The sequence below is a fragment of the Oryctolagus cuniculus genome, chromosome 10 (assembly GCF_964237555.1).
Source record: "Oryctolagus cuniculus chromosome 10, mOryCun1.1, whole genome shotgun sequence".
NCBI lineage: Eukaryota > Metazoa > Chordata > Mammalia > Lagomorpha > Leporidae > Oryctolagus > Oryctolagus cuniculus.
This window is the reverse complement of record NC_091441.1, coordinates 81,959,053-81,985,393: the sequence shown is the minus strand read 5'-3', so window position 1 is coordinate 81,985,393 and position 26,341 is coordinate 81,959,053. Positions and strand designations below refer to the sequence as shown.

At 43.9% G+C, this 26,341-nt stretch overlaps 1 protein-coding gene and 1 pseudogene across 1 annotated transcript in view; one reads left to right on the top strand and one right to left on the bottom strand.

Annotated features, from left to right (window-relative positions):
* The window catches only part of SUCLG2 (succinate-CoA ligase GDP-forming subunit beta), a 296,898-nt gene that overhangs the window by 196,587 nt on the left and 73,970 nt on the right, over positions 1–26,341 (bottom strand). The window lies entirely within an intron of this gene.
* On the top strand, positions 12,554–13,352 carry LOC103349264 (coiled-coil domain-containing protein 127 pseudogene; annotated as a pseudogene).

The following is a 26,341-nucleotide window of genomic DNA, read 5'->3' as shown; positions in this document are numbered from 1 at the left end:
CATCTGTGGTCAACAAAATGCACTCTCCTCTGCCACAGTCGTTTATCAAAAGGATTAAAAGGCCTGTCAGTGACAAGTGACTTTCTCTGGATACGTTTTTTCTCTAAGAGATTAAATGTTCACTATTTTTTAAAAGAGGAGGAGGGCCTGCAGAGTAATGACTGTGATTCTGTTTTAATTAGGTCAATATTTTCTGAGCATTTCCTGTTGCAAGCCCTTTGCTCCAAGGATGCAAGGGTAAATAGGGAGTCTAAAATTTTTGGAGTTCAAAACCAAGTTAGGGAGACAGATGAGAAGCAGACAAAGATACATAAAGTGACTGGAGCAGCAGAGTCCCAAAGGAACACCTAGCTGGGACACGGAAAGTCGAAGTTCTATGGAGCCTAAGGAGAGGTGAAGCAAGCAACACACACACACACACACACACACATACACACACAGGTATTTAAGGAAGCTTACAGGATTCAGTCAGGTAAGGATGTTAGAAGGCAGCATATATTTATGATGCCAAATCAGTGAATGAGTAAGAGCTACCCAGGAGCTCCTGAAAATATAAAGAACTAAATACTCACTTTAACTTACAATCCCCCAATTCAGTACCCAAATTAGGAACTCTGTTTATTTCCCAGGTCAAATCAAGCAATGTATCTGAACATTTTATACTTAACAATAATAGAGGAAGTTTGTTATGTGCTTAACATATCACTATACCACATTTCTTTTCTCTTTTTTAAAGATTTTATTTATTTATTTGAGAGGCAGAGTAACAGACAGAGAGGAGAGACAGAGAGAGGTCTTCATCTGCTGGTTCACTCCCCAAATGGCCACAAAAGCCAGAACTGAGCCAATCTGAAGCCAGGAGCTTGTTCCGGGTCCCGGGGGCCCAAAGACTTGGGCCATCTTCTACTGCTTTCCTAGGTCATAGCAGAGAGCTGGATTAGAAGTGAAGTAGCTGGATTAGAAGTGAAGTAGCTGGGACTTGAACCGGTGCCTATATGGGATGTCGGCACTATAGGTGGCAGCTTTACCCGCTATGCCACGGAGCTGGCCCTGATGTTGTTTCCCTTACCTTCTACCAGTAAGCTGTCTCATGGTAGTGATAACAATTTACACGCACACACACACACATATACAATGATAAAAGGCAAAATAACTCACAGGGTCCTTCCTTTATTATATTATACACACACCTTCCCACATGATGACTCAGCTTCCTCCTAAGACGGACCAGTGGTCTTGGGATGTTTAATCAATCATCAAGGGCACACAGTGCTACCATCGCCTCCCACTCTGCCATTCTCTGCCACGTCATCTCTAGCACAGAGGCCTTCGTCATCCATGACCCTGCCCTGATTCCAGCTTGGGCAAACCCACACTTGGTGCAGCCAGTGTCACCTGTCCTGCCTTTCCACTGGTCTCCCTGCTTGGGACCCTGGCCTCTCTACAGTCTAATTTCAACACAGCCAGAGGATCCTTGTAAGACCCCACGTCACTCCTCTAGTCAAATCCTCTACAGCATTTCTTAATGTAGAAATGTACCATATGACCTAGCAATTCCATTCCTAGGGATCTACATGTATTCATTTTCTTTTGCTGTTGGAACAGAATGCCACCAATTTAATGATTTTAAACACCAATCATTTATTATCTTCAATGCACATGCTCGTAGGTCAGAAGTCCAGCACAATGTGATTGGACTCTCTGCGTAGTACTCTTACCAGGGGAAAATCAAGCCATTGGCCAGGACTGTGATTCCCACTCTGGACTTAGAGGCCCCTTGCCAGCTCACTGGTAGATACCGGTTCCTTGCAATTACAGGAATTAATTTTCCATTTCCTTGACACACAGTCCCTGATCCTGAAGCCAGCAATGGCCAACTGCATCCTCCCACACTTCCAATGTCTCTCACTTCTGCTCTCTCTCAATTCCTCTTCAGCCTCTCCTCTCCTTTTAAAAGCTGGTGGGATCCCATCAGGTCCACAGAATTAATCCAGGAAAAGCTTCTAACCTTAAGGGTAACTGATTAGTAAAAGCTAACTTAAGGCTAACTGATTAGTAAAACCTAAAGTCCCATTTGCCACATAATGTCACATATTCATAGGAGCAATGGAAAAGTCTTAGGGCAAGGATTCTGTCTAGCACAGTACACAAGAGAAATAAAAACACACTTCACACAAAGACTTTTACATAAATGTTTGTAGCAACATTAGTCACAATAGTCAGTAGTTTAAAAGGACACAAATATCTACAAATTGGTGAAAGGGCATTGTATGCTGTATCCATGAAATGGGATACTATGCAACACTACCAAGAAAAAAGTACTAACACATTCAACATGAATGAACCTCAAAAACATTATATTAAGTGAAAGAAGTCAGACAGGAGACTACATGTTGTACAATTCCATTTAAAGAAAAAGTCTTATAAGGACAGAAAGCAGATTAGTGGTTGTCCAGGGCTAGGGATGAGACTGAGATTAACAATAAATGGGGATGAGATAATCCTCTTTGAATTAAAAATTTTTTTCATTTCATTTGAAGAGCGGAGAGAGAAACTTTCAATCCACTGATTCATTCCCCAAATGGCCACAGTAGCCAGAGCTGTTGAGTCGGGCAGAAGTCAGGCACCAAGAACTCAATCTGGGTCTTCCATGGAGGTGGTAAGGACCAAAACACCTGAGCCATCATCTGTTGCATCCCAGCTGTGTATCCACAGGAAGCAATATGGGAGAAGAGCCTAGAGTTGAACCAAGCACTGCAACATGGGATATGGCCATACCAGGGTGAGATTTCACTGGCACACAAAATGTCTGGTCCAAGAATAGGGAACTGACTGCGGGACGAAAACGTTCTGAAACCAAGCCAGGGTTATGGCTACATAACTTGATCAAATGACTAAAAAATCATTCAACTATACTCTTGAGACGGGCAAATTTTATGACAAGAAAATACAGCTGATCACTTGTTTAAAAATAAAGGATAGGGGCTGGCACTGTGGCGCAGTAGGTTAATCCTCTGCCTAAAGCGCCAGCATCCCATATGGGCGTCGGATCTAGTCTCAGCTGCCCCTCTTCCAATCCAGCTCTCTGCTATGGCCTGGGAAAGCAGTAGAAAACGGCCCAAGTGCTTGGGCCCCTGCACCCGCATGGGAGACCGGGAAGAAGCTTCAGGCTCATGGGTTCAGATTGGCACAGCTCCGGCCATTGCGACCATCTAGAGAGTCAACCAACAGAAAGGAGACCTTTCTCTCTATCTCTCCCTCACACTGTCTGTAACTCTACCTCTCAAATAAATAAATAAAATCTGTATAAAAAATAAAAATAAAGAATAATACAACCCTGCAAAAAATGGTTTCCCCCTACATGCAGATTTAAAGTCAGCATCGTTCCAAATGCATATTCCCTGCACCCCAATCTGACCTCATTTCGTCCAGCTTGCTGCCTCTTTCTCTTTAGGCTGCTCCCACCACATTTCACCTGCTATCTCCAGGCATGTTTCTGCCTTGGGATCTTCCCAATTTATCCCACAGACCAACTCCTGGGACTGAGCTTAACATTGCTTTGGCTCAGCTCTCTCCAGAATCCACAGGGTCTGGGCCCAGAGAAGGCACAGGAAGCTCCCCTCTGCTCCGCTTTCTGCTCTTGTGGGGTCAGGGAACGTTAGATAAAAAATGACCACACCGTAAAAGCTGGTCCTAGTTAAGAGAGCAGGACACTGAGAGGGCAGGAAGAGAACACTCCCGGGAACAGGGATACTCCATCATCTGTCTCCAGCTGCCACTCAGTGCCAAGAAGCAGCTAGAACGTAACAGCTAACTCTCCCAGGATGGCACAAATCATCGCCATGCAAAAACTGCTTTCTCTGGGCTGCTACTCTCTCTTCCCTGTCCATTAAAAGTCCTGCTTGATTTCACTTACTTCCACGATAGATGGTCTTCAACATTTTAAAATAATGCCAATGTCAAACAACCTTTATCCCAAACTGGCAAAAAAAAAAAAAAAAATCATCACCACTTTAAAGAACCACAAGTGAAGTTAAAGAAATTGCAAGGGACAGCACTGTGGTATAGTGCGTAAAGCTGCTGCCTGCAGTGCTGACATCCTATAGGGGCACTGGCTGGAGTCCCGGCCGCTCCACTTCCAATCCAGCTCTCTGCTATGGCCAGGGAAAGCAGAAGAAGATGGCCCACATCCGTGGGCCCCTGCACCCACGTGGGAGACCCGGAAGAACGTCCTGGCTCCTGGCTTCTGATAAGCACAGATCCAGCCATTGTTATCTATCTGGGGAGTGAATCAGAGGATGGAAGACCTCTCTCTCTCTCTTCCTCTCCTTCTCTGTGTAACTCTGCCTTTCAAATAAATAAATCCTTAAAAAAAAAAGAAATATAAGAAAAGAAATTGCAATGCACTTCCAAAAAGGCAATGACTCCTACTTTTTTAAACCAACTATGTTGGGGCCAGCTGCTGTGGCACAGCAGGTAAAGCCGCCACCTGCAGTGCTGCCATCCCATATGGGTGCCGGTTCCAGTCCCAGCTGCTCCACTTCCAATCCAGCTCTCTGCTATGGCCTGGGAAAGCAGTGGAAGATGGCCCAATTCCTTGGGCCCATGCACCCACCTGGGAGACTTGGAAGAAGTTCCTGGCTCCTGGATTAGGAGCAGCGAAGCTCCAGCCATTGCAGCCGGGTAACTGGGGAGTGAACCAGCAGATGCAAGACTTACCCCTCCCCCCGCCTCTCTGCAACTCTGCCTTTCAAATAAATAAATAAATGAATAAATAATAACCAATTCTAACAATGATGGAACATTCACACTTAGACCTCGCGTTATTTCCAGAGGTTCTTTTCTCTTTTTTTTAAGATTTATTTATTTTTATTCATTTGGAAGAGTTACACAGAGAAAGGAGAGGCAAGCAGAGAGGGAGAGGGAGAGGGAGAGGGGGAGGGGGAGGGGGAGGGAGAGGGAGAGGGAAGGAGGAGGGAGGGAGGGAGAGAGGGAGGGGTCTTCCATCCGCTGGTTCACTCCACAATGGCCGGAGCTGCACCAATCCAAAGCCAGGAGCCAGGAGCCAGGAGCCTTCCCTGGGTCTCCCAGGCAGGTGCAGGGGCCAAAGGACTTGGGCCATCTTCCACTGTTTTCTCAGGCTATAGGAGAGGGAGGATGAGAGGGAGGGGGAGGGGAGGGGGAGGAGGAGGGGTCTTCCATTCACTGGTTCACTCCGCAATGGCCGGAGCTGCACCGATCCAAAGCCAGGAGCCAGGAGCCTCCCCCGGGTCTTCCATGTGGGTGCAGGACTTGGGCCATCTTCCACTGCTTTCTCAGGCCATAGCACAGAGCTGGATCAAAAGAGGAGCAGCTGGGTCTAGAACCGTTGCCCATAAGGGATGCTGGCGCTTCAGGCCAGGGTGTTAACCCACTGCACCACAGCACCAGCCCCCCTAGAGGTTCTTTTCTTACTACAGCCAAATCTCCCACCACCAGATGTGCAAGGTAGAGAACTCCTGAGAGTTGAGGGATCAGTACCAGTCAACCTTAGAAAGCCACAGACGGTGTTTAAGAGGGTCCTAAAACAACCTAGATTGCATTAGACAAATGAACTACTTTACTATTTTTGTAAGAAACAGCTATTAATGAGACTCATTGATTTTTAAGAGATCAGAAACAAGCAGGTTTTATAGCAGGGTCCAATACGACAATATCAGTCCCCAGGCAGCCAATTAATCTCTTCTTCCCAATTGTTCTGATATTCATGACCTGTATGTTTTTCTCTTATTTGCTTTTTGTTTTAAATGAGTGTTTAAGTAAAGATGTTCCCAGCGTCTCCTATTTTTATATACCCTGTTACATGACATTTCAAATGCTCTGGAATATCACCTGGGATTCTGAGTTTTTGTATTATGAAGGCAGCGTAGTATGGTGACGGGAAACCTATGTTCAAATAGGCACAGGTTCAAATTCCAAATATGACATTTACTACATTCAAAGATATTAGCAACCTGCCCACATTCATACAAATACTTCAAAAAGTTCATGGAAAATGCTTATCACAATGCAAATAATATATATGGGGTCTCTGGCCATACAATAATGGCAACACCAGGGTACTCCATGATACTCCTGGTGCTCCACGGTTGGAAGGTAGCACATTCCATCCTTGCGATCAAACCAACTAGCTATTATGCACCAAAATAAATGTACCTTTTAATTCTATTCTCCATGAGCTTTCTGCAGTGCTCTCCTGAGTGACATAAAAGGATTCTGAACCAAGACAGTCTGGCCGCAGGCTCTAGGGGCTGAGTCACTACCATTCCCCCACCACCACCACCACGATCCTCTTGATCCCCAAGATGTCCCACCTCCTCCTCCTGGGCCTCACTGTCAGAGCCATCCTAGAGACGAGATATAAAACGATCTCAACTTTATCCAGTCGTGAACTCTGAAAAGTCATACTCATGAAATGTCTCCCAGTAAATAGCCAAAACACAAAGTCCATTTTTCTATTGCTATGCCAGTGAAGGAGAAAAGAAAATGTCATAAACCTCATTTTACAAATTGGGGGACTGTGCTAAAAAGGATCAAGTCTCTTAGCATCATTTGGTGACTGAGAGGCAGAGAGAGAACAGATGATGCCCATCTCCATTCACCCAGCATTATCACTCATCTTATAAATATTTAAGCTTCCCAACGAAGATAGGTATGATTGTTTACAGCCATCTGATCTACCTGGGGAGGAAACAAAGCCAGGCTGGCTTGCTAAGCACATTGCAATAAAAAAAGTATTAAGACATGAGTGAGGGTCTATCATAAAGAATTCCCACATTGTGTCTGCAGTCAGTATAATAACTGTGGCATTTCTCTCCCTCTGCATTCAGGCTGGGTAATTCAGTGGAACCTTAAAAGTGACAAATGAATGTGAAAAAGAGCTGACACCTCTTCCAAGACTGAACAAAGATGCCAGGAGGACCCCAGCAATGTGCAATGACAGCTAGAATGGATGGGGACAGAGTTTAAAAGCAGTTCAACACTTATTTTTTATCTTTAATATATATATTAAAATTTATTTTATTTATTTAAAAAGCAGAGAAGGAGAAGGACAGATAAAAAGAGAGAGACCTTTCATCTACTGGTTCACTCCCCAACATGGCCACAATGGCTAGGGCTGGGTTAGGTTGAAACCAGGAGCCAGGAACTCTGTCAGGGTCTCCCATGTTGCTGGTAGGGTTATCATCTGCTGTTCTTCCAGGCACATTAGCAGGGAAGTGGACTGGAAGCAGAAGAGCTGGGACTTCAAGTGGTGCTCGTTTAGGATGCCAGTACTACAGGCAGGCGGTGACTTAACTTGCTGTGCTACAACGCCAACCCTTTAATTTTTATATTAAAAAGACAACAAGGAAAACATGAAATGGTAGTGGAAGAGGAATAATTTAACAAACTCTTTGTTAAAGAGTTAATATTCCTCAGGCCAGCGCTGTGGCGTTGAGGGTAAAGCCGCCGCCTGCAGTGCCAGCATCCCAGATTATGGGCGCTGGTTCTAATCTGGCTGTTCTTCCTATCCAGCTCTCTGCTATAGCCTGGGAAAGCAGTGGAGGATGGCCCAAGGCCCTGGGCCCCTGCACTCGTGTGGGAGACCTGGAGGAAGCTCCTGGCTGCTGGCTTTGGATCGGCGCAGCTCCGGCCGTTGCGGTCATCTGCGGAGTGAACCAGCAGATGGAAGATCTCTCTGTCTGTCTGCCTCCTCTTCTCTCTCTGTGTAACTCTGACTTTCAAGTAAATAAATAGATCTTTAAAAAACAAACAAACAAAAAAGTACTGCATAAAAAAAAGTTAATATTCTTGAGTCTGGCCAAAACCAAAATGAAAGACTGTCAAATGCGTCGCTGATGCCCACACTCCAGTCCCCCACCTACTGTATCATCCTTTGGAAAACAATTTTACCCATTTTGAAGCATACTAGACATTTACAAAGCCCCCTCCCAAAATCCAGAGCTTTATATTATTTTCCTAAAATACCACTACATGCACATTTGCCAAAATTCCACTAAAACAACCTTCCTAAAATTAATAAATTACCTGTCAAATTTCATAAAAACAGATGGTCACTTGGAGACAGGAGAAGATATCATTATTCTGTTTTACACAGCTGCTCAAACTAGGAAAAGATCATCTCATTTTCCATAATACACAATGAACCTTGTCTACGATTTCCGATACTAGGCATAAAAATGAAAATTTTATGCAGCTGCTTCTATATCACACATCTGGTTACTGCTGAGGAAATATTTTCAACATAAAAGAAATCATGATAATAAAAACTAAAACTGCTGTGCCTTTGTTTTCTCCTAACAAATATTGTGCTACTTCTAAGCCTTTTGCTATAAAAAAAAAAAAAAAACCCTAAATGGAGTACTCCTAAATTGAGGTGTTTACACAATTAACAATTAAGAAGGTATTAGGAATCCCCTACCAATATGAAAGTACACATTTGCTGAACATCTGACACCCAATTGTTTCTTCCTTTTACTATTTTCATGAAGGTGGTTTAGTAATTTTATCAGAAATCTAACACACGAAACAATAAGTCAACACAACATTAGTGTCACATATCTGAAATGAGATTTTGATTTGTTAGTCTCCAACACATTACTTACATTACTATAAATCGTGTGAAGATGAAGACATTTGGCACCTATGAACAGCTATGAAATAACCAACACCAAGAGCTCTCCTGTTCTATATTTTTACCAAGAGACATGAAACTTGACAGCTAAATATATGGCCACCTTTTTCACAATACTTGCCAGGCACATGAATGTGTAAGTCTTCAGAATGCCCACCAAATACATCTGCAACATTCAACTATCATAAGAGATAGGGAGTATGCATGTTTGGGGGATTCATTTAAATATTGGTAAAATGATTACATTTGGACGGCCACTTTCACTGTGCAGCAATACACTGCATAAGGGAGTGTTAGTTTAACTCTCCTGCTTAAAATTTCCAATGGATCCCAGAGGAACAAAAAATCCAAAGCCCTTATAGAGCCTGAAAGACCCCAGTGATCTCATAGACCCTGCCCGTCTCTCTAATCCCATCTCCTTCCATGCACTACACCCCAGCCTCCACATCATCTGTCCCACGACCCCTCTCCTAAGAATTCTCTTCAAGCCTGCACCCCTGTGGCAGCTCAACATTTCCATCTCTCATATCACAGCCTCATGCCCACAGAAAAGCCTTCCCTGACCACTGGTCCCACGCCTATTCTTCCAGCAGGAGCTCATCACAGTCTTATTTACTTCATAGCACTGATAACCTTAGGACATTGTTTTGGAACTGCGATACTCATTTTCTACCTTCTCTCCCTAAAAGTCAAAGGCCTTCCCAAGAGATGCCTTACTTCACTAATATCTCCACACCAAGTATCTACACATAATGAATGAAGGAACAATGTTTGCAGTAAACTGACTAATAATGTGATTGAAGCAGCCCAACAGTCCATGTGAATCCAGCTCAACAACAGACTCAAAATCAGGTCCATCACATGATGGGGTAAGAAGTCTTGAAGGACAAAGGGACCGTACCAAGCTGATGTTACCTTGCACTATGCACTACCCCAAAAGTCTGCTCAGATGGTCAAGTGTGGGCCTGTTTCCCAATTCTGCCTTCCAAGGGAAGAACATGGTGCCTTCTAAGTACACTCCTAAAACTCACAGGACATCTACCTGAAGGACAGGTGGATGGATCTGAACACAAACATGCATGGGGTACCTGAAAGCCAAAGATGGAGCTGGAGGTGACAAGAACCACGGTCTTGGGGTTGATAATCCTGGAGCTGTGTAAGTTCATGCAGAGAACTCTACCAAGTCCTGGAATACAAAATTCAAGCCAGGCCTTCCAGGTTATTAAGAAGGTGTGTTTGTCAAGGTGAGACATTTTATTCTCTTTGGGATACCCTGCATATATGATAGTAAATGGGCCTCCATGTGTTTCCTGTCCTGATCCTACAAAGTTGGGAATGGGTCTATCTTCCACTATAACACCTTGGTTAAGTCTCTCAAACTCACTGAGTCTGTTTCATCACTTGGGAAAGAGAAAAAATTTCTGTCCTGTCAACACCCAATATTATATGAAGAAAAAACTAAATATATAAAAATGCATAATTTAAAACTACTTCTATTATGTTCTATATCATATTCCTCCCTGTGTAAGTCCAGAGCAGAGGACCATGACAGTTCCCATCTCCAATCTCAAAGCTAGTGCAGCTTGTGAGAAACTTCTAGACTAGACAGGGTTTGGCTTTTCACTCCATTTTTTTTTTTCAGTGTTAAGTATTCTTTAAATTATTTCTATATCCTACAAAGTTTCACATCCTTCCAAAAGGAAGAGATATTGACTGCTCAAGACTTTAGACATTAAAAGAACTTTCTTAAAAAAAAAAAAGAACTTCTAGAATTATTTATAGTTATAGAGATATGCCAACTGAAAAATGCCTCTTCTACTACTTAGCCTATTGAATACAGACCCGTTTTCCAGGAAAAGTGCATAATATACACCAGTGTTGTGCATTTATTGATCTCTCATCAGTTTCAGGAATGCAATGAACAAGAAGTATACCCGTGGGGCTGTTTTAGATCTACCAGGCTGTCTGTCCAGAGCCTTTCCTCTCATCCCAGAGAAAGGATGACCTCAGAGATTTAATAAATCAAGAGCACAAACAGAACATACAAAGAAGCCAAGACAAATGCACAGAAACTTAAAAACTTAAGCGTAGAGAGGCAAGCTGGCCAGATGCAGTAACAAATAAAGCAGACACTGGCCAATACAGGACAAAAGAAAAGAAAAGAAAACCTCAGTGGTGAGCGGGCAATTGGCACAGTGGTTGGGTTTGTTCCTTGGGACAACCACATTCCACACCATAGCGCCTAGGTTTGCGTCTCCACTACACTCTGATCAAGCTTTGTGCTAAGACATACTCTGGAAGGCAGTAGGTGGTAGCTCAAATAGTTGAGTCCCCACCACCCATGAGGGAGGGAGACCCAGATTGAGCTTCTAGTTCGTGACTTTGGCTGTTGTGGTATCTGGGGAGCGAACAAGAAGACAGTGTCTGTTTCTGTCTCTTTCTGCATTCCAAATTAATAACAATTTAAAAAAAAATTTGTAGATTTTAGGGGACTCAGATTTAAAAGGGTTAAATTTCAGGTTATCAAAAGCCTTTGGCAGAAGGTGTTTTATTTATCAAATGAGGCACACTAATCACACAGGAAAATTACAAAGCATCAAAAAATAAAGCAGGCAGAAGGTGATGGTTCAAACGCTTGGATCCCTGTCACCCACATAGGAGACCCAGATTGAGTTCCCAGCTTGGCTTTGGCCCGGCCCAGGTCCCAGCGGCTGAGGTCACTTGGGAAATGAACCAGCAGATAGATCAATCTTTATGTTTCTCTGCCTTTCAAATAAATAAAACCAAAATAAAATTTTAAAAAAATTTTCAGATACAACCGCTCTGGTGTACACAAAGCAACTTCACACTTCTTCCATCAATTTCTTTGGGTGGTTTCAAAGAGTCTGTAATCTGGATTGTGTGTGAAACTAGCAGTTTATTATCATATTCTCACATTAGTAATTGAAAGCTGCTGATCAAGTCAGCAGGTTATCACATCATCCATCCTGCCAACAGTATATTCAGTTGGTCCAGGCCATCCTCAGTGCCTTACATCATCCACCACAACCCAAACATCAGCAGGTTCCACGAGCTTTAGCCCCAAAACCGATGCAGATGACGACAGTCGCTCTCCATCCCCTGCGCCACCTCACCATCCCAACCACCACCTTCTCTCACTAGGAGGACCACAGCCAACAGCTGAGCTCTCCCCCACTTCTCCTGCACCCCTTCTCATCCACTCACCACTGAACAGTCCATGGTAGGGTTAGCAATTCATGCTGTGTTGCCTGTGACTCTCGGTTTTAGCACTGAAAGTCACATCCTAGGAAACTTGTCACTCTTGAGCAATCCAGGACAGACGGTCATCCTAACCTATGGAGAGCCTGCTACACTGATAGGCTTGCATTCAAAGACTCACTGGCCCCAGTTCATCACCTCTCCCTGGAATTCACACTCTTGGCCATGTGTCCTTGGACTTCCTTCTAGCAGAGTTCCTGATGACTTTCCTGTGGGCTCCACCAACAGGATGTGTGCAACTAATACAAGAAGAACTTTGAAACATACTTGCCACTGGGCTTGTTCTCTTAGGTTTTGCTCATTTCCCTGTGAAGTTCATATGGTAGTCAGTCTGTTGCTCCAAGGAAAATGAAAGACACACACGTGCAGACATGGCCCCAGTCTGCACCAGCAGCCAAGCCCACTGAGGATCACCTGGATTTGCAAAAATGTAGACATCTGAACAAGAATAAATGTCTCTCCTGAGTTTTCAGATGATCTGTTATCTAATATTGTTGAGGCAATATCAAACTGATAAGAGTTTTATGAGAACTTTTTCGTTCACTTAGACTAAAATCCAGGAGACCGGGAGGTACTGATGCCCATAGCACAGGTATATCCATGAATAACTTAAATGATCCCCCAAATTGGAGTATCCACCCTACTTCCAGGACTGATGGGGGTGATGGAAGCAGGTGGAATAATGCTCTGTTGGTTCCAATGCTGAGATTGGCAGCCCTTCATTGGATTTGGTCTGCAGAGTTCGGGGGGGGGGGGGGGACACAGAAAAAGAGTGAAGAGTATCACAAGAGAAGGGTCACTTTCCAACAGGATCGGGAAGACCAGTATCACACCACAATCTCAGAAAGCCAGCGTGCCGTCACTCGGCTATCCTTGAAAAGGACAGAACTTGAAAAGGAACAGAAAATGGCTAGTTATCAAGAAGCCCTGAACTCTCAGCGTCCCAAGGTGGTGGAAGAAAAGCAGCTTCTGGAACAGGAGTAGGCTCAGATAATGCAAGAGAAAAGAGAGCTGCAACCTTTGAGAGGCGCATATCTGAGCCACCTGGAGAGGGAAAAAGGAGTTTGAAGATGCGTTCACAGAATGGCAGAACATCTACCGCTGCCTGCCCCTTCCTCGCAGCAAGTGCCTGATGTCGAGAACCTGCTGGTGGGAGCCTCTGTGGACTCTGTGGCTGCTGACCAAAGACGGCGGCTGGTTTAACCGACACACTTAAGCACCATACGTATTGTGGTGACATCTGGAATACCTACAAGAGCCAAAATGGAGGCTTGTGTGGCTGGATCTCAAGTATTCAGAGCTAGCTGCTGAACTGAAAAAGTTTAGGTGAGCAGAGAAAGTCATACTAGAGAAGACAGACAAGAATGGAGAAATCTTCCTGTCACGACGGTCCTGGTGACGTTCTGGGCTGCCATCGTCTCTGTTCAGTGCTCCTTGTGCTGTGGGCCCGGGCATCCCCCAGCAGTGACCTGCAGCAGCTGCCACCCCGTGTGATGGGGAGCACGGTCCCTCCTTGCAGCCACTAAGGATGTGGCTTCTTACCAGCCTTTTCTAAGTTCCCAAATATTTTATTTAGCAGAACACTGTAACCTCCTATTTAGTAAAATACAGTACTGATCTTTAGTATAATTAATTTTCTGTCTGTTCTGATTACTCCTCAAATGGATTGTTTTTTCCTTGGGGAAAAAAAAAGAATAAAATCCAAAATACTTACCCTACTCCTACAAAGCTCTACAGCATCTGGGCTCTCCTATAGCTCTCAGACTGCACTGTTGCCTTTATCTTAAATTCATTCTTACGAGGGTCTCCTTTCTGTTTCTTAAATTGATAAAGCAAAGTCTATTCAGTTTCAGGCCCTCCTGGTATCTCTGCCTACAACACATTTCTTCTGCATTTCCTTATGACTGGCTTCATCTCATCCTTACATATCTGCTTAAAATCACCTTCTCCTTGACTATCCTCCATCCTCCGTGGTTTTACTATGAAGCATGTTTACTTTTGTATTGTTTCTTACAATCAGTAAATTTTTTGTTCACTTTTTATTTATAATTTGTATCCTCACTGAGCTTAAATATTCACACTTATTTCTGAGTCAGTTATTGGATATGAATTAAAGGGAATCCAATGGTTCAAAAAAAAAAGTGGCTTATCCTGGTCAAAAGTGTAAAGGATTGTTATTACTAAAAGAGCAGAAAGTGAAAATCAGTAAGATAGTGAAGTTATATATGGCTTTTATCTATCACTGATAGTTTTAAATAAAATGTTGAAAAGGGATTTATTAAAAAGCATGTTAGCTGGACCTAATTTTATCAAAAACAGAGAAAATTATAGCACAGTTTTAGTTATACTGATCTTTTCAAAAGGAACACCACCTCAATATCAGATTTCAACAATGACCTTCTCCACTCCCCCGAAAACAGCTTAAGTTAGAGGAAGCTAAGCAAATAAGAGGTTGTCTGGTTTAGCACACAATTGCAAGCATGTAGCTACAGAAGTTAAAACAGAAGCAATGAAAATTTGTTGCTCTCTGTTATTATAGTTCCATTCTTTGGGCCTAAGTGGGAAATTTTAGCTCTTCACCTTCTTCAGAGACTTCAGTGTTCACAAAAGACCCCTTTCAACTCCAGCCACTGTGAAGATAAAAGGCACCAAATCATGATAGCGGACATGCTTCTATATTGAGAACACCTTTGTAATGTGAAACCCCACAGACCCTGTTTCTTGTTCAGCTAATAGGTGCTGCTGGCATTGTTCCCAACAGGAAACTGAGAAGCACCAGCACACCTGCGAGCTTGCACTCATGAAAATCAATCCAAGGTGCACAGACAGGACATTGGTCAGGTCTCAAGCAGGAAGGAGGGGCATTGGCGGTGGTCTACTCAGCCTAGGGTGCTCTGAACTAAGCTGAGGGGAGCGAGACACACATGTGAGCAACATGGTGAGCGCCACTCTAGATGCCTGCTGGGAGCCCTCAACTGTTCTTCTGTCACTGTGAAGAGCACAATTTAGTCTCTACCTCTTAGAGTCTCTTTTTAATAAATATTTATTTACTTTCCAAGTGACCACAACAGCCAGGTCTAGGTCAGGCTGAAGCCAGGAGTCAGGGACCCCATCCTGGTCTCCAACCAGATGGCAGGGGCAGGGGTACTCAAACCATCTTCCACTGCCTCCCAGGTACATTGGCAGAGGAGCAGCCAAGACTCAAATCCACACTCCAATATGGAACGCCAACGTCACAAGCCCCAACCTAACCGGCTCTGCCACAATGCCCCCACCCTTTCAAAGAGCCTCTCTCTCTCTCTCTCTCTCTCTCTATAGACAGGCAGAGTGGACAGCGAGAGAGAAAGAGACAGAAAGGTCTTCCTCTGCCATCGGTTCACCCTCCAATGGCCGCCGCGGCTGGCATGCTGCGGCCGGCGCACCGCGCTGATCCAATGACAGAAGCCAGGTGCTTCTCCTGGTCTCCCATGGGGTGCAGGGCCCAAGTACTTGGGCCATCCTCCACTGCACTCCCTGGCCACAGCAGAGAGCTGGCCTGGAAGAGGGGCAACTGGGACAGAATCCGGTGCCCCGACCAGGACTAGAACCCCGTGTGCCGGCGCTGCAAGGCGGAGGATTAGCCTAGTGAGCCGCGGCGCCGGCCTATATATTTTTTAAAGATGTATTTTATTTATTTGAAATCAGAGTTACACTGAGAAGGAGGGGGAGAGGGGAGAGAGGAGAAAGGGAGAGAGAGAGACCTTCTATCTGTTGGTTCACTCCCCAGTTGGCCGCAATGGCCAAAGTGGCGCCAATCCAAAGCCAGGAGCCAGGAACTTCTTCCGGGTCTCCCAGGCAGGTGCAGAGGCCCAAGAACTTGGGCCATCCTCTACTGTTTTATCATGCCACAGCAGAGAGCTGGATGGGAAGTGGAGCAGCCGGGACTTGAACCAGCACCCCTATAGGATGCCAGTGCTGCAGGCAGTGGCTTTATCAGCTATAATACAGCACTAGCTCCCAAAGAGCCTATATTGCTTTAAACTTCACTTATTTTTATTTTATGTGAAAGGCAGACAGAATAGAGAAAGATCATCCATCCACTAGTTCAGTCCCCAAACCCCTATAGCAGCCAGGGCTGGGCCAGGCTGAAGCCAGGAGCCTGTAACTTCATCCAGGTATCCCATATGGGTGGAAGGGATCCAAGCACTTGATGCAACACGTGCATGCTCCCAGGGTGCACAGGAGCAGTAAGCTGGGTTGGAAGTGGAGGAGCCAGGACTCGAATCAGGTACCCAATACAGAATGTGGGCATCCTTAGTGATGCCTTAACCACTGTGCAAATGCTTGCTCTTAGGCCTCTTAGACGATCCTTATAAAAACTAGACATGAGGATGAGAACAATCTCATTAGGATTCAATGAGACAAGGCGGGCAATACATTTAACAGTGTTTACTGAATATACACTGAGTTCCAGAATACATTAGCCACTGTGTTTTCCACCACCTAGCACACATACCTTGTAAATATTTGATGAGTGCATGAGTAAATGAAAGTCTATGCTTTTGTTGAAATACATTTTTCTGCTTGAAAGGGGGTAAAATGTGCTAAGGTAAAACAAGACAAGTCTGTCTTGTCAGTTATCACAGAGATGAACATTCTCACCAGGAGAAAACCATTCTGTCTTGCGTGTGGACTCAGTGACTTTCTGGTGCACACATCATTGTCACGTGTGTGGCTGGTGACCATCCAGCCTCCTTCATCTGATGAGCTACTGGTGGGTACCCACAAGCTTCCCCGACCTACCAAGGCAAAGAGAAGCTTGCAGTCTGCTCAAAGGAGAAGCCTTTCCAGGGCTGTCCGCCGATCTCAGAAGTTTGTCTACACCTCCACCAGGCCAAACACCTGCCTCCAAGCCTCAACACTAGCAAGCTTTACACACAGACAGTAAAATGCCCCCTCTCAGTACTGCCAAGTTCTTGCCAGTCACTTGGAGAGATCTTTTTCATGACCCAAAGAAAGAAACAGGAAGAAAAATAGAGCCAAGGTTTCTATTCCACGGTCAGGACATGGTCAGTTCATTACATGTACTAGATTTAATGAGTCTACAAGAAAATGTACTTTTCTTCCAGGAAGCCTTCCCTAACTACCGTGCATCCACAAGGGAACAGCATCCCTCTGTAGGCTCAGGACACCTGGGTGTGCCCTATCACTGTGACATTCCTATGGGTTAACAGTCTCTCTCCAGCCATTCTCAGTCACCCTGGGACCAATCAACCTCAGTGCCCGACGCATTTCAAGCACCAAGTAACTTAATAGGTATCAATTAAATGTGTTTTTTTAAGATGTATTTATTTAGTTGAAAATAAGAGTTACACACAGAAAGAGAAGCAGAGAGAGAGAGGTCTTCCATCCACTGGTTAATTCCCTAATAGGCCACAACAGCCAGAGCTGTGCTGATTGGAACCCAGGAGCTTCTTCCAGCTCTCTCATGCAAGTGCAGGGGCCCAAGGACTTGGCCATCTTCTACTGCTTTCCCAGGTCATAGAAGAGAGCTGGATCAAAAGTGGAGCAGCTGGGACTCAAACTGGCACCTATTTGGGATGCTGGCACTGCAGGTGGCAGCTTTACCCGCTTTGCCACAGCACTGGCCCCTCAATTAAATGTTAAATAAATTCACAGCCCATAGAAAAAGGCAACTTAATAAACAGGTGTTTTTAAGCCCTCCCTTGCTTTCCTGGTAGTCTCTTCTTTTATAACAAACTCTGCACTCTGGCAAGGAAAGAGGGCTACTACCTAACACCAAAGGATATTAATTTATTTCGAAAAGGGAAAGCAATGATAAAAATGGCACTGACATGCGGATATTTGGGGCACCTTTCAACTGAAACGAGCACACATCTAAGGATCCTAAAACTGAAAGCAGAGCTCATCAATGTCAACAGAACAAAAGGCCACCGCAGACCAGGGGCTTCTGTTAACGTGACCTGCTGAGGCTGAGAGCCAACTGGCAGAAGGTGAAGCTGTCCTTGTCTATGTAGATTCATCCCCGCAAGGCTGCACCTGACCATCCCCACATATGGACCAAGGCTGTTATATGGCATTAAACAGGAGCACCAGTGTGAGGAAATTCTGGACCAGATCCAACCACTAGGCTGGCAGCAGGCAATGCCGCAAAGGCAACATCTTCCTTCCCAACTCCCCAGGAGGCTGCAGCTTCCTTATTTTATCTTCTCCCTTAAAACGGGGATGGCATTGTGCTGGAATGAGTAAAGCTGCCCTCTGCGACACCAGCATCCTACGCACGCAGTGGTTCAAGTCCTGGCTACTACACTACCTACTAATGGCCTGAGAAAAGCAGCGCAAATTGGCCCAAGTGCTTGGGTCCCCGCACCCATGTGGGAGACCCAGAATAAGCTCCTGGCTTCTCCCTGTCTCAGCCCTTGCCACTGAAGCCATTTGGGGGCTGAACCAGAGGATGGAAGATCTCTCTTCTCTCTTAGCTTTGACCTTCAAAAATAAATAAATCTTTATAAAACAAAACCAAGCAAAAACAAACTTCAGGCCAGGACCCAACATCATTGGAGAACACCTACTAGGCAATGCATTAAACAAGTTCTGCTTGATGACTTAGTGTCTAGCTAGAAAGTTCCTCAGTGCGTTCATTCTCTTAGGGATGCTTTCATTCGAAAACCACTTATGGAACCCAACAGATCAAGAATGGAAAGATGAATGAGAAAACGGTCTTGATCCAGACGGAAATCGAGCCTTGTTCCAAACAGCTATTTCAACACTCTACTCCTGACAGTCATTCCTGTCAAGGCCTTTGTCCTGCATGGATGAATGCGTGATAGTCAAGGCTACCATATTCCTTCCCACAGAGCGGGCTTTCTGCTACAGACACTTCTATCAAGGACTCACTCCTAAGGCTATTCTTAGGTCAGCTATGCTGAGGGACAGTGATGAAAACTGTAAGCGCCAGGTGAATGTCAAAACCTCCTGGTGTGACTGACAAAGCTCATGTAAGCAATTTCTTCCATGAGAAGCAGTACGCAAGAGGTCAACCCACAAGGGTGTCATCAGGAACGTACTTTCCCCTTCTGGAACACAGACACCACAGGTTACATTACTGCACCTGCTCCACCTTGTACACACTGACAGGTGAAACTCAACACTCTGCAGCACCGGGAACCACAGCAACATATTAACATCATCTACCAATGCTCCCTTTGAGCTGGACACTGCGTTAGCACAGGGGCCACTTCTCCCACAAAACCTGTGGACAGATCACCACTGGTATGTCATATCTTATAGATGAGGAAACAAACACAGCTATGAAAGGTAGAACTTAGCTACAAATCAATGCCATGTCCTCTAGAGCCTCCCACCTTAAAACATGACTTCTATGAGGTGACAGTTAAACTGGGCCATGACAAATGTGTGATAACAATGGGCACAGAGACCCCAGAAACCAACTATCGAGACTTGACAACATGTAACCTCCTAAACTTCATACATGCATAATCGTTTTTCATTTGTAAGGCTCCTCTGGAAATCAAGTAGTACTGCATTACTAAGCCTACTTTACAGACGAGGAAAGGGAAGATTTCAGAGGGTAAGCAACTTGCCTAATATCACCCAGCTAGCATGGAGCAGGCACAGGATTTGAACTCTAGGCCAATTCCATAGTCATCTTCACTGTGTTAGAAGGCATGTCGCTGAGGACAAGACATAGAGAAAGGAGGGAAGGAAACTGCTGTGGGAAAGATGTAGAAAGGAGACGTGTAGGAAAAGGCAGGTGGTGGCTTTGGCATGCATAACTGGTCAAGTAGCCACCTTGGATTTAAACTGGATCCACTGGACAAGAAAAAATAGTGACGAATTTGGAGCAAAACTGTCATGAGGGGATCTAGAGTCTCTCTTTTTTAAAGATCTATCTACAACTCTATCTGAAAGTAACAGTGACACCAAGGAGGGGAGACAGAGAGAGGGATCTTCATTCCACTGGTTCACTCCCCAAATGGCCACATCAGCCAGGGTCTGGGCCAGGCCAAAGTCAGGCGAAGGAACTCTGCCCAGGTCTCCTCATGGGCCAGGAACTCAAGCACTTAGGCCAGCATCCACTGCCTTCCAGATGAATTAGAATGGAGCTGGATCACAAGCTGTACAGCCGGGACTTGAATGGCACTCAGAGATGGCATGCTGGTGTCACAAGTGGCAGCTTACTGCACTGTGCCACAATACTGGCTCCAGGATCTATATTTTCTCATGCTTATGATGTTAATGGATGGGTTATTTATAAATAAAGCATATATTGATGTATAGCTGCTTTTCAGTACTACATCTAGGACATGAAAACACTGGGCATATTCAGGGTTTCTGCATATAAAATGCGTTCGGTCCCATTATTTTCCCATTACCCACATCCTGTTTGCTTCTTTTTCCCCATACTGAAGTCACTATTGTAGTCACTCAAATAAAATCCTGAAGACACAGCACAAAATGAAAGAATACATTCTAACAGTTGGCTCACATTTAACACGAGAGAAATTAACAGATTCTCAAATCCCATAGCTTGTTTTAAACCAAGTAAAGGAAAAATGTATTTAACTGAGGTAGCCTGATTTCTCATTTGATTTTCATCCTAAAGTAGAGCAAACAATAGAATCCCTTTAAGCTTCCTAAAGTCGTTTCCTGGCTTTTCTGTAGGTTACCTGGAAAACGCAAGTAGAGCCTTCATACTATTTATGGATACCTGGTAAATGCCACCTATGTCTCAACAATCACTTTAGGGAATAGCATGGCATCTTAAAAGCATCACTCCTTAAGTACTATTTATTCTACAGCAATATAAAGAAAAGCACCATTTTCATTTTCTTTCAAAATTAGGCAACTTTTTACTTTGTACACTGACATCTCCCTAAAAAGTATTAATTCAGAGTAGACAAGGAATGATATATTCATTATCAAATCAGCAATACACAATTAATGATATATTCATTATCAGATCAGCAAACTATATAATAAACCTATAACTTAATATTCAGCTGTTACAACAAAAGCACTGAAAATTTTTACTTTTTATCTGCCATTATGTTCCTTTTATTTACCGTGTTCCTTTTTATTTATTTGAAAGACAGGGGCAGAGCCAGAACGAAAGAGAGAGGGAGTCTTCGATCCACTAGTTCACTCCCCAAATGGCCCTAACAGCCAGAGCTTGGCCAATCCGAAACCAGAAGCCAGGAGCTTCTTCCAGGTCTTCCCACGCAGGTGCAGGGGCCCAAGGATTTGGGGCATCTTCTACAGCTTTCCCAGGCCATAAAAGAGAGCTGGATCAGAAGTAGAGTGGCCAGGTTTCAAACCAGCACCCATATAGGATGCTGGCTCTGTAGGTGGCAGCTTTACCCACTACGCCACAGAGCCGGCCCCACCACATTCCTTTTTATGATGGCTGAAGACCTTGGCTAAGTTCAGTTTAAATAAAGAAGAAAGGAGAGCCGGCGCCGTGGCTCAATAGGCTAATCCTCCACCTTGCGGCGCCGGCACACCGGGTTCTAGTCCCGGTTGGGGCGCCGGATTCTGTCCCGGTTGCCCCTCTTCCAGGCCAGCTCTCTGCTATGGCCAGGGAGTGCAGTGGAGGATGGCCCAGGTGCTTGGGCCCTGCACCCCATGGGAGACCAGGAAAAGCACCTGTCTCCTGGCTCCTGCCAGGATCAGCGCGGTGCGCCGGCTGCAGCGGCGGCCATTGGAGGGTGAACCAACGGCAAAGGAAGACCTTTCTCTCTGTCTCTCTCTCTCACTGTCCACTCTGCCTGTCAAAAAAAAAAAAAAAATAAAAAAAAAATAAAGAAGAAAGGAAAAAGGCAGGGAATTCAGTGAGTATCTCCTTTACCTGATGCAGGTGCTATGTGTGTACGTGTGGTTTCTGTTGGTGTTTGAATCACTCCACAAGGTATACAAGGTTATTCCCAATATTAAAGTCAAGTGAACTGTGCTTGAAGCTGATTAGTACAGCTGAGATGAGAGCTCTGGTCTGACTGCATAGCCAGCCCCCATTCCCTCATAAGCCTTGAAGCTAACAGACAAATTTCTTCTGGATTCCAAATACCACCTGTAGCAGGTATTGCTATATGATCAAACTCATTTCTTTTTCTACTTCCTAAGCATGCACTGAAACTCTCCCAGCCTCTCTTGTAGCTGAGATCATGTGATGAGTTTCAGCCAACAGACTGAAAGCAAAAGGGATGTGATCCATGCAAATCCCCATATGCAATCCTCTGTGGATTTTCTCCTTTGGGTAGTACTCATGTCATTATGCAGAATGCTGAAACAAAATTTTTAAACAAAATTATATGCCCAATACTTTCCCAAATTTATCAACAAGCTCATTCTCTTTCAATTAATATTTTGGAAGATTTATTATTTAGTCAGTTCAGAGTGACCAAAACAGAGAGGTGACACAGAGAGAGCAAAATCTTCCATTTGTTGATTCATTCTCTCACATGGCCACAACGGCCCGGTTGGCCCAGAACTCCATCTGTGTCTCCCACATGGGTTGCAGGGGCCACTGTCCATTGCTTTCCCAAGTGTGTTAGCAGGGAGCTGGGTCGAAAGTGGAGGAACTAGAATCCCATCAGGCACTGTGATAATGGATGCCAGTATAGCAAATGGCATGTTAACTCACTGTACCACAATGTCGGCTCCTCCATTTTATTACTAAAATAGGTATACAGAAATGACTTTTGCTGCATGAATGAATGAATATACAGCAAAAGTGGCAGGAACTATGTTTATACTAAAACAAAAATAAACAAAATAACCCTCTGGGTAATGCAATTGAGGGAGTTTTTTTTAAACTTTTATTTAATAAATATAAATTTCCAAAGTACAATTTTCAGATTATGGTGGCTTTTTCCTCCCATAACCACCCTCCCACCCGCAACCTCCCATCTCCCACTCCCTCTCCCATCCCATTCACATCAAGATTCATTTAAAATTATCTTTATATATAGAAGATCAATTTAGTATATACTAAGTAAAGATTTCAACAGTTTGCACCCACACAAACACAAAGTATAAAGTAATGTTTGAGTACTAGTTATACTGTTAATTCACATAGTACAACACATTAAGGACAGAGATCCTATATGGGGAGTAAGTACACAGTGACTCCTGTTGTTGATTTAACAACTGACACTCTTATTGTTGTTGTCAGTAATCACTTGAGACTCTTGTCATGAGCTGCCAAGGCTATGGAAGCCTCTTGATTTTGCCAACTTTTATCTTATATAGACAAGGCCATAGTCAAAGTGGAAGTTCTCTCCTCCCTTCAGAGAAAGGTACCTCCTTCTTTAATGGCCTGTTCTTTCTGCTGGGATCTCAGAGACCTTTCATTTAGGTCAATTTTTTTTTCCCCCAGAGTGTCTTGGCTTTCCATGCCTGAAATACTCTCATGGGTTTTTTAGCCAGATCTGAATTCCTTGAGGGCTGATTCTGAGGCCAGAGTGCTGTTTAGGACATCTCCCATTCTATGAGTCTGCTGTGTATGAGGAAGACTTTTCATTTTTTGTATTTTTCTGTATTTTCCAGAATCAAAATAATGAGCAATTCCTTTAATCAGGAGAAATTTGTCTCTTTATGTTCAAAGTGTTTTTTTTTTTTAAGTTTTATTGTATTTATTTGAAAGATAGAGTTACAGAGAGAGGTAGAGACAGAGAGAGAGGTCTTCCATCCACTGGTTCACACCCCAAGTACCCGCAACGAACGGAGCTGAGCTGATCCGAAGCCAAGAGCCAGGAGCTTTTTCTGGGCCTCCCATGTGGGTGATCCAAATACTTGGGCCATCCTCTGCTGCTTTCCCAGACACATTAGCAGGGAGCTGGATCAGAAGTGGAGCAGCCAGGAATTGAACCAGCGCCCATATGGGATTTTAGCGTGGCAGGCCAGTGCTTTAACCAGCTGCACCACAGTGCCAGCCCCTGTTCAAGGTTTCTTTAAAGAGGCCAGCAGATCTGGACATTAGAACCAAAAGGAGCAGGTGCCCACTCCATTTACTCTGCGCAAAGTTTTTCTGCGTTTACAACTCTGTAAGGAACCCTCTGGACATTTAGAACTACCAAACCACAAACCACAATCAAAAGCCCCAAGGAAAAATAATTCTCAGCAAAGTCCAGGAAAACATGGTCATGTGCCAACATCAGTTCCTTGTCCAACTGCAACAAAAGAGCTTTATAAAACAAGTTCCTGGGTAACTCAATTAATGATACAATGTAATTATGTTACTGACCACGGATACTTGTGCCTGGGTACACAGAGATCTGAGACTATTGGTACTGAAGGGAAGCTCTTCCCTTTGCTTTAAAGGAAGGACGATTCTGAAAGATGACAATGGATGCTCGGCAGGATGCTGGGCACAGAGGAAAGACCCAGAGGTACAATACCACCGTTATTATTATTATTAGTTAAAATGTGGGAAGAAGAATTAATCCTCGATTTCTATTCCTGTCACATTTGAAGTTGAGGCAGTGGCTTTCAAAGTGCTGTTCTTCTTGGTTTCTAAGGAAACTACAAGGAAGCTACATCCACCCTCCCAAAAAGCCTGCCTGCCCACAACCGGCCTTGATCTTGGCCTTCACTCTCAGGTCTCCTGCTGCTTCTATTCTGTGAACACCACAAGACAATTAGGGAAAAGATACAGTAGCACAGATAGATTTTTAAGGAGACACCCAGAGAAGTCTTCTGTAGAAGAGAATATTTTATAAGAATAGAGGTGAGCGCTTTGCAAAAATAGACACAGTAGGAACTGTTAGTAAAGGCTACAACTTGTTGACACTGGTCCTTCATTCACTTCAATTCAGGTGCTTCTTGGAGCATTCTCAAGCAAACAATAGGAAGCGAAGGCTTTCTGATTACTAGTAATATTTGTGGAATACTTAAGTGTATCTTAGAACCCGGGAAAAGCACTGTATTTGGATGCATCAGGATAGCAGCAAACAGGTAATATAAGCATGAGCTAAGTTACAGAAAAAATACTAGAAGGCTCATACAATTACCAAGAAAGCAGGAGATTCATACTGAGAAAATAGGAAAGAACCCACGGGGCAGCAGCGGCGAGGGACACAATCACTTCACAGCCAGGAGCCACCCACCAATCTGGGGTGAACTCCACTGCTATTCTTAGAAAGCAGGCACTGCTTCCACCTTGAGGGTCTGTAAGTGCCACTACCCACTAGTGCGTCTGCATCACTCACTCCAGATTCAAAACAACGCATCACTAATGGCAAGATTTACTTCAGAGAAAGCCAAAAAATCACCATCATTTCAACACACAGGATGCAAGATCCTAGCCACATAACATGACAGGACAAAGCCACAAGAATCGAGGAAGTGGGTGATGCGTTTAATTGCCTGTTCGATTAATAGCACCTGTCAATCAGGCTAGCAGTTCCCTTTTCACAGAAAATACAATTCCTTAATGGTGTAAGAAATTCACCAGGCTTTAGGATGTGATTATAGGAAATGAAAATAATAACATCATACTGACTACGTGAAGACATGCTGTAGCCGAAAGCAATCCAAACCCAGGAAAGTTCAATGAAAGCACTTTATCTCCATTTTAAGATGCATGTCATTAACTCAGAGAAGATTAATTTCTTCATTCATATTTCAATTTTCTTTTCTGGCAAAAAAATTAAACTGTGAGCTTCTGAAACACAATTTCCTTGCTTAATCAAATGTTAGGAGCCTCACGTCAACATGAATGGAACCATTAATAAATTGTGCAGATACCAAAACCCGAGAGGTAGCGGTCCAAGACTGTTTATATTCAAGTAGATTTTACATATATGCATATATTCAAACATTATTTTTTAAGTTGGGCCTTCTGAGTTATGAGAGACATACACCTTCATTTATCTTTAAAGAGAATTTAAAAGGTAGCATGGAGACTAGTCAATCACACAGTAGCTGTTCTGTAATTATCTGTTGACAGCATTCATTAATTTTAGGCCATAAAAGGAGAAAAGGATATAATTAATAAGCTTCCCAAAGCAATTCCATGGAAGGGAAATAATGCCTTCCTTAAAGCATGATTAGGAAAGGTAGCACTTACGAACTACTGAAGAAATGAATATTATCCACATACTAAAAATTTGACTCACCAAACCAAATTTACCCAATCAAAGATAAGTCAATATTTTGTGCAAGAAAATGAGGATCTAACTCAATATCTTAGCACTGTGAATTGTACTTCGTCAACTAAAGCTTTGTCTTGCCCATTTTGTTTAAATTCACAAGCTTCCCATAATGACATGGCGTACGGTTCTATTGCCCAAAGAGATAGAATAAAATGAATCATTAAGAAAATATCTGCAGATCACACAGTTTCTATAAATTGCACCTTAGACTTTGCCA